The sequence below is a fragment of the Ambystoma mexicanum genome, chromosome 9 (assembly GCF_040938575.1).
Source record: "Ambystoma mexicanum isolate Mex_15411 chromosome 9, UKY_AmexF1_1, whole genome shotgun sequence".
Classification (NCBI taxonomy): Eukaryota; Metazoa; Chordata; class Amphibia; order Caudata; family Ambystomatidae; genus Ambystoma; species Ambystoma mexicanum.
This window is the reverse complement of record NC_090931.1, coordinates 1477633380-1477652730: the sequence shown is the minus strand read 5'-3', so window position 1 is coordinate 1477652730 and position 19351 is coordinate 1477633380. Positions and strand designations below refer to the sequence as shown.

The 19351-nt window shown below is 46.4% G+C and overlaps 1 long non-coding RNA gene across 1 annotated transcript in view; it reads left to right on the top strand.

Moving 5' to 3' along the window:
- Nucleotides 1-15671: 15671 nt before the first annotated feature.
- LOC138489819 (uncharacterized) overlaps nucleotides 15672-19351 on the top strand; it is a 122895-nt gene continuing 119215 nt past the window's right edge. The window contains exon 1 of the long non-coding RNA XR_011274925.1: nucleotides 15672-16070. This is a non-coding gene — a long non-coding RNA (uncharacterized lncRNA). The remainder of the gene's footprint in view (nucleotides 16071-19351) is intronic.

The window sequence follows — 19351 nt, the reverse complement described above, 5'->3', positions numbered from 1 at the left end:
AGATATTGTCAGACCAGAGTGACTGACTCGGGAAGCAGAGGATCATGTGATGATGAGAGGCAGGATCAAAACTGAAGACAGACTATGGGGATATGCAAGAAGGTTATTGTTGTGTCTCGGGTGCAGGAGCGGTCAAACAGAAGTGACATGTATTGTAAGGGGCTAGACCATGGGGAAATATAAGGAGAAGGCAAATTAGAGGCAGTGGGGTTAGTCTGGGTGGTGGGTTATTGGGGCGCTGTCCGTTTATGCAGTTTGAAAACCCATAATAAATGATATCTTGCTTTGTCCATTCTCAGTAGGACTACTGAGTCCTTTTGTTCTGATTTGCATTGATAGAATGAATGTGCACTTGGGTGTTTCTGCATCCCAGGTAATACATCCTGACATTTTTGACGCATTTACGGAAAATATCTTCTTAGAAATACATGAGGCAGGACTGACTGCCACAGTGGCCCGCCAAGTAACTGAAGCATTGATCGTTGAGGCCAGAGCAGTTGAGCTATATGAGCAGGTGGTGAAAACTTCACTGATAGCACTCTGTGCTGCATCCGTTTTGTCCTCCATATGCTGCAGCTGGTTTAAAGCGGCCAATATTTATTTTGCCGTTCCTTTTTTGGCAAGCTTTGTGGTAAGCATGATGACAATTGTGATGCCTTGAAGACTGTTTGCCTTATTTCAATGGAAGAAGGCCCCACTCAACAGAATTGTGTGGGAGATCGACGCTCTGCTTAGCATTCAATTGGGGCCTTATGAATATTTTTATTTGTATGCAGTAGATTGATTTAGAATCTTGCAGTATTACTATACTCTGCTGAATAGTGGGGGTAAGTGGTCAGTAACTAGCCAGAACTTTCTACCGGTGAGATAATGCTTCAAATACCCCACAGACCACTTCATGGCAAGAGCCTCTAGTTCGATTGTTGCATAATTGTTTTCTCTATGGAAGAGCTTTCTGCTGATGTACAATACCGGATGCTCTATTCCCTCACACACCTGGTACAAAACGGCTCCTAGTCCAACCTTTGAAGCGTCTGTTTGAAAAACAAATTATTTGGTGAAATTTGGTATTTTCAATACTGGTGCACTACAAAGGATAGATTTTAAGGTATTAAATCAGGCCTGATTAGTTTTATATCATTTGAGTTTTTTGGGTTCCGCATTTCTTAGCTTGTCAGTGGGACATGAGGTGAATGAGGAGTAGTTCTGTACAAACTGCCTGTAGTACCCCACCAATCCAAGAAAGGCTCTTAAGTCTTGCTTAGTTTTTGGTAAAGGTATCTCCTGTACTGCCCTAACTTTTTCGGTTTGGGGTTGCAGAAGCCCATTGCAGCCCAAAAAAAACAAATACTTGACAGCAGATTGGACCAGATAGCACTTTTCTGGGTTGGCGGTAAAACCAGCTTTCCTCAGGGCCCTGTTAACCTCATAGAGATGAATCAAGTGCTCCTCCCAAGTTCTACTAAGATTTACTATGTCATCCAAGTGGGCCCCGCAAAAGCCAGCGAATGGCCGGAGGACCCGATCCATTAATCTCTGAAAGGTTTAGGGTGCGCCATGGAGACCAAATGGAAGAACTTTAAACTAAAATAGCCCCATAGGAGTGGAGAAAGCTGTCTTCTCCCTCTCTGGTGTATTCACTGGTACCTGCCAAAAGCCTTTAGTTAGATCTATCATGGAGTGAAAAGCTGCAGATCCCTGTAGATCATTAAGGTCATCTATCCTGGGCATGGCATAGTTGTCGAACTGGGATAATGCTTTTAACTTTCTAAAGTCAATACAAAATCTCTACGACTGATCCGGTTTTACTGCTAAGACTATTGGCGAGGACCAGGGACTCTGTGATGGTTCTATTATATCGGAAGCCAGCATTTTCTCCACTTTCCTGTTGGACTATTTCTCTACGGGCCTCTGGAATTCGAAAGAGTTTTAAGTTGACAACTTTATCAGGAGGAGTACGGATGTAGTGAAAAAAAAACTTGAATCTTCCTAGTTCACTGTCAAAGATCTCTAGGAACTGGTCTAACAGGGTTTGAATATCCTGATTCTTATTGGGTGACAAATCAGCAGGAATTCACTTGATCCCATCTACTTCATCGGCCAGGAGAGTAGCCATCAACACAGAAGTTGTTTCAACTGGGTCCTCCCTCCACTCCTTTAACAGGTTGACGTGGTGTTTTTGCCTGTCTATCTGGCTGTGACACCCGATAATTACAGGGTTCCATTTGTTCAAGCATTTCATAGGGACTCTGCCAACGGGAGAGCATTTTATGTTCCGAGGTGCGAAGGAGTGCTTACATTTTCTGAATAACCTGAAAAGGAATGGGTAATGGTATTATGGTCATAGTGGCTTTTTGAGGTTCTTGGGATTTACTAAGGCATGCGTGTACTATGGATCTAACTACGGCTATATGTTTCCTGGTACAGTTGAGACCAAATTTCCCATGATTTCTCTGTCATCCAGAATACAGAACACACTGATCCACCTACTCCTTTCCAGGAGAATGAGGACTAAGAATCACTGAGAAAAATCCAAGAACCCAATGCACAAGCCAACTAGAGGGCTAGACTGAACGCTAGTACAAGACTGAGAAACCACCTTTGCGACCATGACTGCAATCATGGGACATGTGATTGCAACCATGCTCAGCTGCACACCTGTATACTCAAGGAGATTTCATGTAATGAGCAATACCCTAAATGTACATGTAAAATATTATTCTTGTAAAGAAATACAAACTGCTTATAAAAGAACGTATTATTGTTGCCAAACAATTACTTTTATCAACACAGGTTGCTACCATCTTAACAGACGGTACCAATCATACCTAAAGAATAAGGGAACTAATAACATGCAAAAAATATATGTACAAAGATACTAACCCACGACTGCTTGTGACTCCTAACAGGGGTTTCTGAATGTATCACTATTTGTTCCAAAGATGCCTATGCATAATGCTACACCTTGGCAACGCCCATCAATAGGGTGAAACATTAGCACGTGCCACCACCAGGTTAATATTGGCTCAGAAACAAACTTGCAAAACGTAGTATCATATCGCAAATCAATAAACAATATGTTTTATATAAATAACTATGACAAATAGTTTCTTTTCTGTTGCAAGGAACCTGACTAATACAAACTTAAAATGATATCGGGACACAAAATTGGAACATCCAATTCGACCGGAAGCCGAAACCCCAACCAGTGAATCTGAACATGGGGGAAGCAGACAAGGGCTATTGGTATTCTATGACAAAAAGGCATTTGACCGGGTCAGTTGGATTCTTTTGTAGAAAGTTCTTGTGGGACTGGAGCTTGGATTCAAATGCAGGAAGTGGGTAGAAGCACTTTATTCCTCATCAACAGGTAGGGAGATGGAGAATGGGTTGAGATCTGAAGTGTCTACACTTAGTCGAGGAATAAGGCAGGGATATATATTGTTGCCCTTGTTCAATTCCATGGTTATGGAACCCTTTGCTATGGCCATCTAAAATAACCTGGAAATAAAATGTATTACAGCAGGGGATAGGCAGTTTAAATGTAAACTGTTTGCGAATGACATATTTGATTATATGCTGCAACCCAGGATGCCTATCCCAGCGTTATTGGACGTCTTTCCGGGTTGAAATTAACAAAAAGGAATACATTGGTTTTACTACCAATCAGCTCTCCTACTCACAGAGTGGCAGAACAGTTAAGAAGCTTTGAGTTTGCACTTCAGAGGGAGGGCCTCAGATATTTGAGAATATGGCTGACTAGTACCCTGGACAGGCTATATGAGGTGAGCGACCACACCTCTGGAAGGTGACTTCACTGGACATTGATCGATGGTCGGGGCCATTTTTGTCCTGTATGGTTTGACTGATGGCAATCATGTGTTACTCAGAATGTATTCTTTTGTTTCAGTGTTTGCGATTGAGGTTTCCAAAGAGTTTCTCTCTTGCAGTCAGAGGATAGTACATCAATTTTCATGCGCAGGGAGAAGACCAAGGATTATGTGGCTATGGGTGCCTCAGAACAGGTTTCCTGATAATGCGGATTGCTCCCCCCTCACACGTTATATCGCATCATATGGCGTTCGCCTTACCTGAAAGCGCCTAGTGGTGGGATAAGATAATTTCCATCCCAAAAGCAGTCAGAGGATAGTACATCAATTCTCATGCGCAGGGAAAGTACTGAGGATAATGTGGCTATGGGTACCTCAGACAGGTTTCCTGATAATGCAGATTGCTCCCCCCTCACACGTTATATCACAGCATATGGTGTTCGCCATACCTGGACGTGGCTAGCGGGTGGGATAAGATAATTTCCATCCCAACAGCAGTCAGAGGATAGTACATCAATTCTCAAGCACAGGGAGAAGACTGAGGATTCTGTGGCGATGGGTGCCTCAGAACAGGTTTCCTCGAAGAGTACGGACTCATAGTGCTGGCGGTTCTTTGGGAGGTTTTGTGGGCGAGAAGTAATGGATGGGACATTTCTCCATGGCCATCACCACTTCTCTGCACATGGGGTCTCCCCTGTGTGAATTTATACATGAACCCCTACGGTTTCAAGCCTGCTATGAATGGGGCTTGGTTCGCATATGACAAATGTGGGGAAAAGGAATATATAGAAGCCTGACTCAATAACCAGCTGATTTGAACATAGGCTTCCTTTCAGTCTTTCTGTTCATGCGGTTGAAGCACACGTTTACACATGCTAGATGGGACAATCTGCTTCATAGAGGACTAACTGCATTTGACAAGCTCCTAGACACATGTAAGCGCATGAAGGCTTTGATATCCCGCATCTATAGAGAATTGTCTCTGGGGCACCACTGAGAGTTGAATAAAACTGTGGCGAAAATCTTGGGAACGAATTCTGGGACAGGCAGTCTTTGATGTTCTCATATAATGCATTTAAGTCCTCCATTTCTTCAGAATACAAATTGCACAGAAGAAAATGCCTGCATAGATGACAAAGCCTGCATCAAAAACTCCCCAAGATGCTTTCTTATGCCACACTGACTGCTGGAGAGATTGTGGTGAAGTGGGCCCATACTGCCATAGCTGGTGGGGGTGAAGTAAGGCCCAATATATGAAATGTATAATTAGAATAATAGAAACACCCCTAGTCCTATTTGGGTTGACCTCATAGGGGGAGGTGTGAGGAATTCGAACATCCGCAGAAGAAGATTTTGTTCGCCTGGGCTTTTTGATCTTTGTTTATTTAAAAAGAATGAATAATGGGAGATCAACCTCCAGAAAATATGACGGGCCATTCCCGCACATACTTTGCAAGCTCACTGCACAGCAGAAAAATAGTCATGTACTCTGGGAGTACACATTTTACCAGTGCCGCCATCCCCTGTCATGTGTGGCTGACACCTGACAGCTGTGGGTACATCAAAAGCCTCTGGTCGTGGGCAGCCTGATTAGCATTTCAAGGCGCCATGGATTTGCATCTCCATTGTTACGCCTTACTGGTGGCAGCGACTACTGATGAATGTTATTTAGCGGGCCTCAGGGAGGCCTGGGTGCAGGAAGTGACAATGGAGACCAGTGACCAAAGCCCCTTTGTAATGTGATGTGTCAACTTGGTACTAACACCCCCTCCTTGGTATGAAAGGGCAGTAAATGTCCTCTCTGAAACCACTCCTTTCAGAGCAGGGAAGTATGTGCATTGTAGGAGATGAAAGTCTGCCTGCAACGCTCTTCTACAAAGGAGGCCCATGTTGTGACCAAACACTACACAGGGCTCAATTAATTAGGGAGACACTTTGATGTACAGCAGACAGGAAGATGGGTGGGATTTAGAAATATATGTTGTCATCCTTCCCCTGTCTGTTGCCAAGTGCTCTGAATCTGAACTGAAGCATCAATGAAGATCGTTTGTGGGGACCCATGATTGGTTCATTAAGGTGGACATAGCCTACACCAATCACTGGGACCCATTTGGCTTTAGAATAGGGCTGAGACCCTCATTGATGAGATTATCTGAAGACTTCAAAAGGAGTAAGAAGAAGGACTCATTTGGATCCGAGCTTAAGGTACAGTCTACCTTACACCTTCCGCCAGTGAAGGAAGGCCAGGAGTTCCAAGAGGGAAGCAAGATCCCTCCCCTAAACATGTCCCAGGGAACAGAGGGAGATACCAGACGCAGAGGACCCAGCCAGCAGCTCCAGAACCGCTCCCCTGCCAGCACACAGCGTCCCCTGCTAGGTTCCGACAGCAAGCTTCCTAGGTGGGAAGTGCCAGAGAGTCCCTGGAGAAAGGACATGGCCGTTGCCTGCAATCACTCTCCTGAGCTTTGGGCCGTCCGCCTTGAAAGGACACGAGCCCTGCAAAGAGGCTAGGAGGAGTGCCACACACGCATCATCCAGCGTCCATCTGTTGAGGACAATTTTGAGACAGTCGAGTCCTCGAACCACATCCGGCTGCACCGCAGACTGTTGTCACAACGCAGTCACCAGAGCCGTCCGAGACACCTCTACCAGCATTCCAGATCCGCCAATCAGCACTAAGACAGAGATTCTTGGCCCAGAGCTGCAGTGCTGAACAGCCTGCAGATGTCCGTCCAGCCTTGCTTGCTGAACTGCCTGCCGCATGGTACCCACAGCTGTCGCCCGCCACTAACTCTGTCGCACGGGCTGCGAAGCACCCTGGAACCGCCTCAACGCTGTCGAGCACCAAGAACTTCTTCAGCACCAGGTACATTGTGGTTCTGCCCCTCGGTCCTTCTCCGAAGGCCCCTAGAGACAGTTACGACCCTTTGCCCATTTGGTGTTAAAACCAAATGATCTTGAACTATAAGACTGATTACTGTACCAACTACCCTCCTGTCAGTATCCAGAGTCCATCCTTTCATTCGTGAAACTGTCTGTCCTCTGTGTTCCTTTACAGTGTGGGTTGTAATTGTAGTCTGCTAGATCTGTCTGTTGTAGCAATAATAAAGTAGATATTTTCATACAACCTTGACTGGACAGTTCATTTTATCATTGGGTGATAATTATATTTTCACTGTGTTGCAACTAACCAACAATCCACAACCTTGCGGAGATAAGCCTGCCGTTCCGTCCATGTTACCAATATTGGACAAGAAGGTCTTATAATGTACTTGTATTCCAATCTGTTCAGATCCCTTCAGGTGTACTCGAGGTGTGGGGTTGATTGATGGTTTAGAAACCAATATTCATCCCTGGACCACTGGTGGTGCGGAAGTTGATTCGTCACAGGAGGATCTTTTGACACTACCACATATGGTACAAAATCTCTTGATTTTGGCTAGGGCATGCCTGCTAACAACTTACCTCCCAACATACCTCCCAAATAGGAATAGCTAATAAGAGCTAAGGACATTTACAAAATGGAAAAAATTAACACATATGTTGAATAAATCACGGGTTAATGTGGATGGGGAATGGAAATGACAATGGGCCTCATTACAACTCAGGCGGTAAGGGTTTTACGGCGGCGTAAACAGCGCCGACCCTTACCGCCTGAGTACGAGGTCCCTTAGCGCCATGGCGGACTTAACACCTGCTTTTAGCAGGTGTTAAAATCCATGGCGCTAAGGGACCATGGAGTTAATTACGCCACCGTAATTTACAGTGGCGTAATTAACGCCTTCCCCACTCCCATTATGCCCTATGGGGCAAAATGGGAATGGGGAAGGGAAAATGGGAAAATGGGGATTTACCGCCCCGCCAAGGTTGGAATGGGGCGGTAAGTCCGCCTACCACCATGGCGTAAACGTAGTTTACGCCATGGTGCTAAAGTCACGGCCCAGGCGGTAACTTACCGCCTGGGTCGTAATGAGGCCCAATGTTAAAATATGCAATAAAATCTGTTTATTAACAAGAAGTATGTTGTCAAATTCTAAAATGGGTGATAAACAAGGAAGGGAAAGGGAGAGTATCTGAAGGTATGACCGGAGATCATTCGATATGTTTTGGGGGCTAGGAGGGGGGGGGAATGGGGAGAGAGAATGTTTAAGACAGATAGATTGAAGATAATGGGCCTCATTCCGAGTATGGCGGTAAGGGATAGCGGCCACCGCTAACGAGAGCGGTGGCGGTAATCCCTTACCGCCATACTCCGAGTTCCCTTAGCGCCATGGTGCTTTTAACACCTGCTTTTAGCAGGCGTTAAATACCATGGCGCTAAGGGACCTTGATGTTAATTACGCCACCGTAATTTACGGTGGCGTAATTGACGCCTTCCCCACTCCCATTATGCCCTATGGGGCAAGAATGGGAATGGGGAAGGGTAAATGGGGATTGGGGAATTACCGCCCCGCCAACCTTGGAATGGGGCGGTAATTCCGCCAACCACCAAGGCGCTGCCGGTCCGGGTACGGCGTCAACCAAGGCGTTAATAGCGCCATTGGTTAGCGCCGTACTCGGAATGAGGCCCAATGTTTCTAATTAAATATGTCTGATGTTTCTAGTTTTGGTGAGGGAAGAACTCCTTAAAAAGATGCAAACAAAGTTCCTTCCATTTTTAGGTGATATTAAGGTGCAAAGTTATAAGGATGTTTCTGTATTTTCTTGGTGTGTTGCGAAATGTTAAGGGGTCACACATTTATTGAAAGGGATGATATTAGAGGAATGGATGGGATGCTGGTTTTTGGGTAGGCATCTGACGTGACAGTAGCTATATATATGCGTTCTTCACGCCTTGTAGTTATTTGTATTGACTTTTCCCAAATTCTTTTGTTAATAACCTTTGACTCGCTAGACACAGTTGGATGAAATTTTCCAAACAAAATGCACGCCATAGCCCATCCAAACTGGACTTTTAAGGGACAATTGATTAAAAGTTTCAAAGGTTATTTAGCAAAGAATAAAAGCCGTTTTGTTCTTCTCCCATTCATTTTCCCATAGGGAAACGGGTGCTTCCATTGAACATGCATAGTGTGAATACTGCTGGATGGATTTGCACCAAATAAGAGAAGATTTGGCTGTAGATGTGCATTTTATTGCTTAGAGGTAACAGTGTTGTACTAGTTTTGAAATAATCCAATTGAGAAGGGGGTGCCCTAAGTCCCCAAAATCATTTATATGTCTCCCATGGTGCCTGAAATCAGTGAGCCTTTTCAGAAATGAAAAGGTGCCATATTTTCCCTCAATGCAAGCGAATTCCTAGGAAAAATGCAACACGAGGTTAAAAAGAAAAGTGCTCAAAATGATATTTGGAGGAGGGAAAGGGGTGGTTTTATATTAGGAAACAGGTGGGGTGGGGAAGGGGACCACATGTGTAGTGGAAGAGTTTGAGGTGGGCTGGTGAGTCCATGGGAATCCAGCCAAGAAGCGCTTGGAAAAAAACATGTTACATGAACCAGCGAGTGAAAGGGTGTAAAAGGACAGGGTCAGGGAGGATTTACACGAGGTGGTTCTAGAAAGGAGGAGGGCTAACATGGAGAGATTCAGTGGCGATGGGGGAGACTTTTACAATGGTGAGCATTTTTCCATTCCTGCGATAAGGCCTATTTTTTCGATCCACAAGATGTGTTTTTGCAGTAAATGCATGATAATTTTGCTGGAAATCTGTATGGAAACTAAGGGAGGGTCCAAAATAATTATTTTCAAAATGTAGGCTAAAACATGCAGGGGCTTAGCAACATTAGTACAGTGCACATAGCCTGTGGGATATCATTATTTACTTGTGAGGGATATAGGTGTCAGCTGTAGGCCTGGCCTACTGGTCATGGCCACAGACCTTTAGCCTATTTGCTGCTACAGGGACAGTGGACAGGCCAAAGGCCAGTGGGCCACACTCTTTTGGGCTATTTATTGCAAAGTGGATGGTGGACACTGGTGAAGGCCCTGGCTGATGGGATTTGGTAAGTTACTAGGCAGGGGGATTTGGGTCACAGTTATGTGAGGAGGATATGGGCTTCAGTGGGTGTAGCGACCCACTGGTTATGGGGAAACATTTGCCTTATTGTTGCAACATGGACAGTGGACATAGTGTGTCTGTCCATCCCCGGATCAGCGCTTCGACTGCCTACTGCATGCACTTTTGCTGTGCATGTGTGTTTGCCAACACGCTCTGCCCCGCATACCATATGTCATTTCAGGCATATATGGGAGGGCCGCTGAGTGAAGCGCCTGCTCCCCACACGCCTCCTTCTAAAAACAATGAATCTCCCCCGAATGGGCAAGATTTTGTGGTCCACATTCAGTGGAGAGAGGCGCATACGTTTTTGCGGTCCCATTTCTCCCCCTTGATTTTGTACAATTGTTAATGATTCCCTGAGGATTGAGGCATGCAGCCTCCTTCTCCTCATAGAGTTCAAACCGGTCCATGCCTACCATGTCCCACAACTTGACATAAACTCCTTGAGTGTGTGCCCCTGCAACTCCTGCAATATGCCGAAACTATTGGCATTGCCAATGCTTGTTTTCTTTTTTTTACACTCCCACCACTGGGGCAAAGTATGGTAGAGGACTGGCCAGCGCATCTTCTCTGCTGCCAATCAGCCCTCGTGAAATGCCAGGTCACCTTTGACAAAAAAGTAAACTGCGCATTTCTAAAAATAACGCAAATTAAATGAGGTCATCCTCTGCACTTCGTTCATTTGTGTTACTTTTTTGAAAATCTGGGTCAGTGGGCCTCATTACGACCCTGGCGGAGAACCATGGTGCAATTTGCACCATGGTCCATGGCGCAAAGCTGCCAACTCCGCCATGGTGGTTGGCGGACTTACCGCCCCATTCCGACCTTGGCGGGGCGGTAAGTCCCCAATCCCCATTTACCCTTCCCCATTCCCATTTTTGCCCCATAGGGTATAATGGGAGTGGGGAAGGCGTTAATTACGCCACCGTAAATTACGGTGGCGTAATTAACAACAAGTCCCGTAGCGCCATGGATTTTTCCGCCTGCAAAAAGCAGGCGTAAAAATCACCATGGCGCTACGGGAACTCGTAGTCAGGCGGAAAGGGGCGCCATGGTTTACGCCGGCGTAAACCCCTTTCCGCCAGGGTCGTAATGAGGGCCAGTGTGTTCATTTGTTCAACTGCCTGAACTACTGCCATGCTTCCCGTGATCAATAAAGATTGTTACACAAATGCATCCATGCCTCAGCTCAGTGCTACCCACAATCCTTTGCGCGATGTTACCCATGGTCCTCTGCACATTATCTGCATCGTCACAATTAGGTTTAAATATGCATGTCCTCCTGTTTTATTGTAATAATGACAGCATGATTAGCTTGCAACAGTGATAACAAGATAATGTTCCATGATATGATCTGTGGAAAAATTGTACAGTTCTCTCTTTCTTTCTAATGCACAGCATATCTCTAGTTCGCATGCACTACACCTGGCGGGTATAGGAGGTATAGAAGGTCTGTAATGTTTAAACTGAGCATGGAAGGGAAGGCTCTGGTGCTGAGAAATGATGCGCTGCCTGTCCTGCAGTATGTGGCCCAAGCGTGGCCTCTCCCAGCCAGTGAGGCGCGGGCCATCAACGCCATGGTCTTCCACTTTGTCGGGGGCTCAAAGATGGACAGAGTTAAGAGATCATCCATGTACAAGGAACCGTGCAAAGGAGGGAAAGGAATCCAGGACCTCCCTAAAAGACTGCGGGCTTGCTTCGCCTGCACCTGCGTCAGGATTTCCCTGGGCAACGCCAACAAGACCCATTCAGCCTACCTCCTTTTCCGCTTCTTCCTCACACCAACATGGAGGAGGCTGGGCTGGGACAAGTGGGAAAACACGGCCCCGTACAACTGGACACTCCCTTGGTACAACAGGGAGATGGAAAAGTTCATCGCAGATTTTGGCCTTCAGGGGGTGGTGCCTGCATTGTGGAACCCGAGGACAATCCACAACCTGATCAGGACCCAAGACACCACAGACCCCATTGAGGACCTGCCAGCGGCCACAGTTACCCAGGTGTGGGAAAATGTGGCATCAAACAAACTCCTGAACATTCACAAGGACATTGCCTGGCTGACGGTGAGGGGGGCACTATCTGTGCGAGCATTCATGAACAGGCGGGGCTTCTGCCCACACAGGAGCTGCCCAAGGGGGTGCCCGGCAGAGGAAACAGCGTACCACCTCTTCTGGGCATGCCCCTTTGCAAGGAAACTGCGCAGGGCCCTGAACACTGAGTTGAGTGCTCACATCCCGCCCCAAGACATTATACACCAGTCTGTGCTGTATGGACTCTTTGCACAGACCCACACAGTAGAGGCAATCCAGGACTGCTGGAGGATCCTCTGCTGCCTGAAGAACATTCTCCTCTATGCAAGGAAATGCCTGGTCCTCAATGATGAGCTGCTGACAACCGAAGCCTGCTGCTGGATGGTCCACGGCCTGCTAAGAGACTACGAAATCAAGGACAGCCTGGAAGATGGTGGACCTGAGTAAAACCCCCAGCCCGGGCAATCACCCAAAAAAAAAAAAAGGAACTCTTAGCCTACTCAGGTAAAAACACGAACATTTCACAGACTCTGAAAAGAAAATATATACATAGCTCTCAACCATTTGTGTTGCAAAGGCGGGTGAAAACACCCGATTTTATTTTTGGCGGGTGAGAGGCCCATTGAAATGAATGGGCGTGCAGGAGGCTTGGCGGGTGAGTCAGCTGTTTACAAGGCGGGTGACACCCACCAAAAGCGTGTGAGTTGAGAGCTATGTATATATGTACCCACCCAAATGCCCAAAGTAAAATTGAAACTACCCCTTCAGCTTTGAGGGGGGAATGTAATTGCCACAAAAGTCTTCTTATTGAATTGAATTTATTACCCTTGTATCATCTTTAAGCACTTAATAAAGATATTTTTACAAAAAAAAAAAGAAGGGTTCTGGGGCTACTCCTGATAGGTTTTGTGGGTGAAGACCTGCAGATGCCCTGAGGGGTGGTGGATGAACAGTGTAGGTTCCTGCTTCAGTTTGTGCTGGGAGATGGGGAAGTGGGATGAGATCTAGTGGAGGTGGATGGCTGATTGGTGCTTATTTTGGCTAACATCATCTTAATAGATGGAAATCACCAGCTCGGGTTTCTGGAGTCATCCTAATAAGAAGGAAAAAGATGGAGTCCATGGTTTCTTTTACATCTTGGTTTTAAAACGGCCTGCAGAGGTCCTCTGTTGGCTGTCAGTGGGATTGCAGGGGGTGTACTCTTAGTAACTTCGCCAAAAAGAAAATCTGCGATTAAAAGGTTGGGAGCTATGACTCTATGAGAGGGCAGGGCATGGTTTGGGCCATGTTCTGCCTGTCTGTCCTTGAGGCGTGGCCCCAGAAGTGACACGTGGGCGGAGCACTAGAGTGTGATGAGGATAGAATGTATGTCGGCCCAGGGTGATAGCGAGCGCCATGTTGTCGTGTGTGTGGAGTGTGCGCGAGCGCCATGTTGGCGTGGGGTCGAGTGTCCGGTGAGCGTCATGTTGGCCTTTGTGTTGCGTGCCCTTACTTTCATTGAATAATACTAACTACTCTAACTAATTCCTCGCATCCAATAGCAAAATGCTGTTTATATTTTTTATTGTATTTGTTTTTATTTTAAAAATGAACACAATATTGCGCACACGGGGTGTGACAGTAAGTTATTGTCTCCCGCCTGTCGCGAGAATAAGGCCGATATGGAAATCCCGTCAGCTGTGAGGCTTCACAGCCTTGCAAGGCGCTTCCTGCCCCTCAGAGTCAGTCAGAGAGTTCCAGAAGATCAGTGAGCGGCGCTGGAATCCTGTCAGGCCTCGCGTGCTCAATAAAGATTGTGAAAAGAAAATGTCCTATAGTACCCACAATCCTGTGCGCCATAGTACCAGTGGGCCTTTGCACACTATGTTATGTTGAAATTCGTGTGTTTTTCTGTTTTACTTTAAGAACAGCAGGACTCACTTGTGTCAAGAAGTTTTAGAAATGCACTTGCACTGGTAGTCGTGCAAAACAAAAAAATACTAACTTCAAAGACTATTTCCTTTATAGATATAATATCCGTGTGGAACAGTTGTTAGCATCACATAATTTTTGAAGGCTCTCTGTCACACACTCGAGGGTCTCTGTATCATTTTTAGGAAGAATAGTGATGGGGTGTAGCGTGCAGTTCAGGGTACCTGTCTTTAAGCTATAGAAGTGCCATTGTGTGCACTCTTTGCTTTTTATGTGGGTTCGAGCTCAAGTGCAAAACCTGTTTCAGCTGACAGTGGAATTTAAGGGCAAGTAAACACTACATCCCCTTAATCCACACTTACTGGAGCAGTTCTGATTTTGACAAATTAAATGTGATCTCTGGGGCATCAGAGATCGCCAAAAATTCTGCTAATACCCCTTCATCACTGCCACCCGAAGTGCACGTGAATCCCAGGTATCGCAGGGGCGCGTTGATAAAGAAGGATGTTTAAAAAGAAGATAACCACAGTTTTATAACGCTTTCGAAGATAGGGTTGCTAACTTTATCACTCATTTCATTGAAAAATGTCATCACTCATTTCATTGAAACCTTTGCGCTCAGTTTAGGTTACGAGTAAAGGCTTTTTGTTTCATAACAATGAAACAGCATTGTACAAATTACTGTTGATAGGTAGATACTGTGCAATGAACTCTGGGTAAAATGCAGAACATTTTTTTATAGCAATCTTTATTGAGTATACCAGGCATGAAAAAAAAAATTTCATCAATATTTTATTGTGTTCACAGGTTGACAGAATACACATTAAAGCTATTGGCCCTCATTTCGAGTTCCGTGGTAGCCATGCCTGCATTACAGGCAAGGCTACCGCCGAACTCGCATCTGGCACCGTCACCTGCGAATGGGCACTTACCGGCCCATTACAAGTTGAATGGGCTGGCAATTGCCCATTCGCGGGTGGCGGCAATGCCGCGCTCCTTATCCCCATTCTGCCCCACAGGGCAGAGTGGAGATGAGGAGCATGGATGCACCGGCACCGTTTATAACGGTGCCGGTGCATCCATGTGTTTCCCTCGCGTGCCGCACACCCCGCCAGGTCAGACCTGGCGGGCTGTCAGGGACCCGCGAGGGGAACTCGTAATGTGGCGGGACGGGGTTGACGACGCCGTCAACCCCGTCCCGCCCGGGTCGTAATGAGGCCCATTGTACTTTAAGAGATAGTAATTGGGGATTTTAAGAAGGGACTGCTTGCCAACGCTACCGATTTAGGTGGTAGGATACCGTTTTTTTTTTTAAGCAGTCCTACTGCCTACCGATTTAGTGGCAACAAATACCGATTTTTGACAACAAAAAAAGTTATATATATATATATATATATATATGTTATTTTTTTTTGGGCCTGGCTTCCTGAGGCCCGCCACAGCATGATCAGCAGGGTCAGATTGGGGCGAAATCATAACTCCACGCATGGGCCGGTTTTTGCCCACGGCTAGGGCCGTTTTTAAAAAAATGTAACTTATGTTACTTTAAGTACCGTAAATTACATTGATTTCCTTTGCAACCGTGTTCAGTGCAGCAGACACCCTGAGCCGACTGCCGTGACACCATGGCTCGGTGGCGCCAGCAGGGTTTATTTACAAAACACTGGGAGCGGCCTCAGCCCGGCCCACTCCCAGTGAATTCAATTAAGTGGCCATGGAGGTGTGCATTTGCAACTGAAGTTGCAAATTGCTTTGCTTTGGGCCCGCCCATGGGGCAGGGCAGGGGAATTTCTGAGCACGCCACACAAGACACAACCCCTTCTAGGGGAGGTTCCAGCCGTGTGGCAGCCCTCTAGTTGAGAAGGAGTCCCGGGTGGGAGAGACAGAGGGCACATGGCCAGGGCAGGTCCAAGGACTCGCTCAGAGATACTCGGGGGTCTTGTGAGAGGGGATAACGTGTACAAAAGGAAGTATGGAATAAAATATGTTGTTTCAGGGCCACTGAGCTGTCCCAGGAGTCTCGGATCTCTGTTCTGGGGCTCCATTCTGCTTAAGGGGTCTTTCTCCGGATTAGGGGGGTAAGGGTTCCTTGTCTCCCGGGGATCGATCTCCTTCCTAAGGGAGGAAAGCGGGTGCAGGGTCTTCCGCAATTCTCACTTGCAGGAGGCGGCGGCGGATCGGCTTCTGCCTGAACGAGGAGAAGAAAAGAAAACTGAATTTCCATCTGTTTGAGGAGCTCTGCAGGTACCTGCCTCGAAACACAGACTGCCACTGTGCACTCTGCCAGTGTGTAGCCTGTTTGCATACTGCCACTGTGCTATGCACCATATGAAGACTGCCACTGTACATTCTGCTCTGCTAGTGTGTAGCCTGTCACTGAGCAGCATACCAATATGCAGATTGCCACTGCCCAGACTGTCATTGGGTAGCTTGTCACTGTGCGTAGGATGTACGTCAATAGTATCACATATTTTTGGAACCTGTATTATACGTGTATATACTCCTAAAGATGAATAAGAGACAATGGGCCTCATTACGAGTTTGGAGGTAGCCGTGCCTGCATTACAGGCACGGCTACCGCCGAACTCTCATCCGGCACCGTCACCCGCGAATGGGCACTTACCGGCCCATTACGAGTTGAATGGGCTGGTAATTGCCCATTCGCGGGTGGCGGTAATGCCGTGCCATAGGGCAGAATGGGGATGAGGAGCATGGATGCACCAGCACCGTTTACATGCGGGGTTGACGGCGCCGGCACCTTTTACAGCGCCGTTAACCCTGTCCCGCCAGGGTCGTAATGAGGCCCAATGAGATAAGTGTTACGTCTTGCGTTGTTTAATTGGAACTGGGTGGCTAGTCACTCTGGTAGAGCGCCATCCAATTTTGTGATTACGTTGTGTTAACTCTTTTGTGTGAAATGCTTGCAATGTAAATGATTAGTCATTTGGTTGCATAAGGGCGTGTTTAGATTACATTTTGACTTGAAATGCTTTTTCGTGTCCACACACATTTGAAATTGGATGGGTAAAACTAGTAGGATCTTGTATCCACACTAGGTGTGGGCGTGCAGGTAGGGTTCTATACTGTTTAGGTACAGACATTCACATTGGTATTTTCGACATAGGAGTAGGGAGCCAACCCCTTTCTGACTACCAGCACATCGGTGAACAACTGTGTATGTATTAAATATTTATTTAATAGTGTAAAGTTCTCTAACTAATGAGTGGAGTCCCCATTTGTGATTGTTCATATTGTCACTGTGCCAACTATCACGCTACAGACTGCCACTATGCAGAATACCAATATGCAGAGCAGATTGCCACTGGACAGACTGCCAATGTGTAACCTGTCACTGTGCATACTGCCGTTGTACAGCATACACATATGCAGACTGCCACTGTACATACTGCCAGTGTGTAGCCTGTCACTGTGCAGAATACCAAAATGCAAACTGCCACTGTACATACAGGATGTCAACGTGTAGCTTCTCACTGTGCAGATTGTCACTGTGTAGCCTGTCACTGTGTATACTGCCACTGAGGCAGAATTCCAATATTCAGACTGTGAATGAATAGTGTTACAAAATGCGAGATTATCAATGCAGCGGTTAGCTGCAAAGTCCACTTTGCAGCACGGACACAACAGCCTGTTTCATAGAGTGCCAGGCAGCTGTTGTGCTCTTTGCTAGGGTTCTGGATAGGGATTTGTAAAATGGCAGCTGGTCAAACCCATGGCACTAAATTTAGCTAGTTATCTTTCTGCTGTCTTAATTGGCAAATCGTGCCCATTTTGCTTTCACAAATTAAAAAATAATAAGCCAAAGACAAATACCATCTGTTTGCCGCATTGTCTTTTTGGTTGTGTATCCAACCATTGTCACCCTAACCCCCCCTTCCCTGCTGGTGTTGCAGAGCCCAGTATAAGCTTCGACTTGCAGCAGGTCCCAAAATGCAGTGGGGGTGGTTGGTTCATGCCACTCCTGCGCCTCTGAGCCGTGGACCCTGTCACAGAACCGTATGCAAAGATATGTTATTTTATGAGTTGTGTTGTAATGTAACAGACACATGAACCCTCCATAAGTAGCATTTTCTGTAAAGTCGTGAATTGAGGCGATTCACAGATGATGGTTTGAGGGCCACTTTTTTGAGATGAGGGGTGAGTCACTTTTTTGAGGTGAGGGGTGGGCCACATTTTTGGGTGTCCGGGCCTATTTCTTGTCCCAGTCCGACCCTGATGATTAGTATCCTCTGGTGCCATTAGCCCTGACAAGCCAGCTCTTGGGAGTCTTTCAAGGGCTCCTCCTAGCTGGCGTAGCGGGAGACGGCGCGACATGCAGGCTTTTGATGTAAAAGGCGCCCACGGCGGCGGGCTAAATGTGCGCCTCTGCCGCGGGTTCCTTTGACAAAAGGCGCCATTAGCCTCCCACCACTCCAGCTCGGGGGATTCTTTCAAGGGCTCCTCTAGCTAGCGTGGTGGCAGAAGGCATGGCAGACGCCTCATTGTCATTGAATGCACCCGCAGCGGCGGGCTCATTCAATGACAATTGGCTGCTGACGCGTCCTGTTCCTATCATTACCTCCTCGCCAGACTATTTTTGAAACTTTAAGATTCCTACAGATTTTTGGTCACAGAATGTTGGCATGTAAACATTGTTACAAGATTACCCACAATCCTCTGCATATATTACCCACAAACCGTTGATCATGTGACCCAAAAGCCTTCCAATAATATTGCCCACAATCCTTTGTACATTACCCATAGTTCTTTATTCGGTACATCCAACAGAAATCATTGGAACCATCACTTGAAGGAAATCTCACATTCCCATACCAAAAAAGATGTAGGATTTTTTCAAGTTTCAAAAATAATACTTGGCATAACAATTACATCACCGGAAAATGCAAAACATACATTGTTGGCATCAATGGAGCATTCTAAAATGCACAACATGGAAAGGTGTTCATATGTTTAAAATGTATAATTCTGAAAGGTAAGTTAACGCTGAATTCAATCACCTAACTTCACAGAAGGTAATCACACAGAGCTGGTAGGCAACGTTTGCCAATGCTCTGCAGCAGCAGCCAGGCAGTACATATTTATTCCTGCAGTGCAAGATGAACAACATGGAGACTTATACCCTCCTCCGTCTGATATGCAGATGCTGTGTGATGGTGGTACGCTCTGCCACTTGCCTTCACGGGTTGTTCACCTAAGGCCTGTCCCGGCCAGAGTGCAGGGCAGAGTCATGTAGCAGTGAGGTCAGTGGATTGGTCTGAGCCCATCACTCAAAGTAATCACTTACGCGCTTACCGCACAGACAAACTAATGTGTTGCATGCTTTGCCCTGGGCCGGTCTCAAGCAGCCTGCCTTAGAGTCACATAAATTACCTGCCCCTGTAAAAAGCAGTAGGATCTGTCACACAAATCTGTAAGTGGTAGGACTGCTTAAAAAGCAGTAGCCTACTGCTTAAATCAGTAGGGTTGGCAAGTATGTACTCCTATTTTCTATGTCCTGGGTTGTTTTC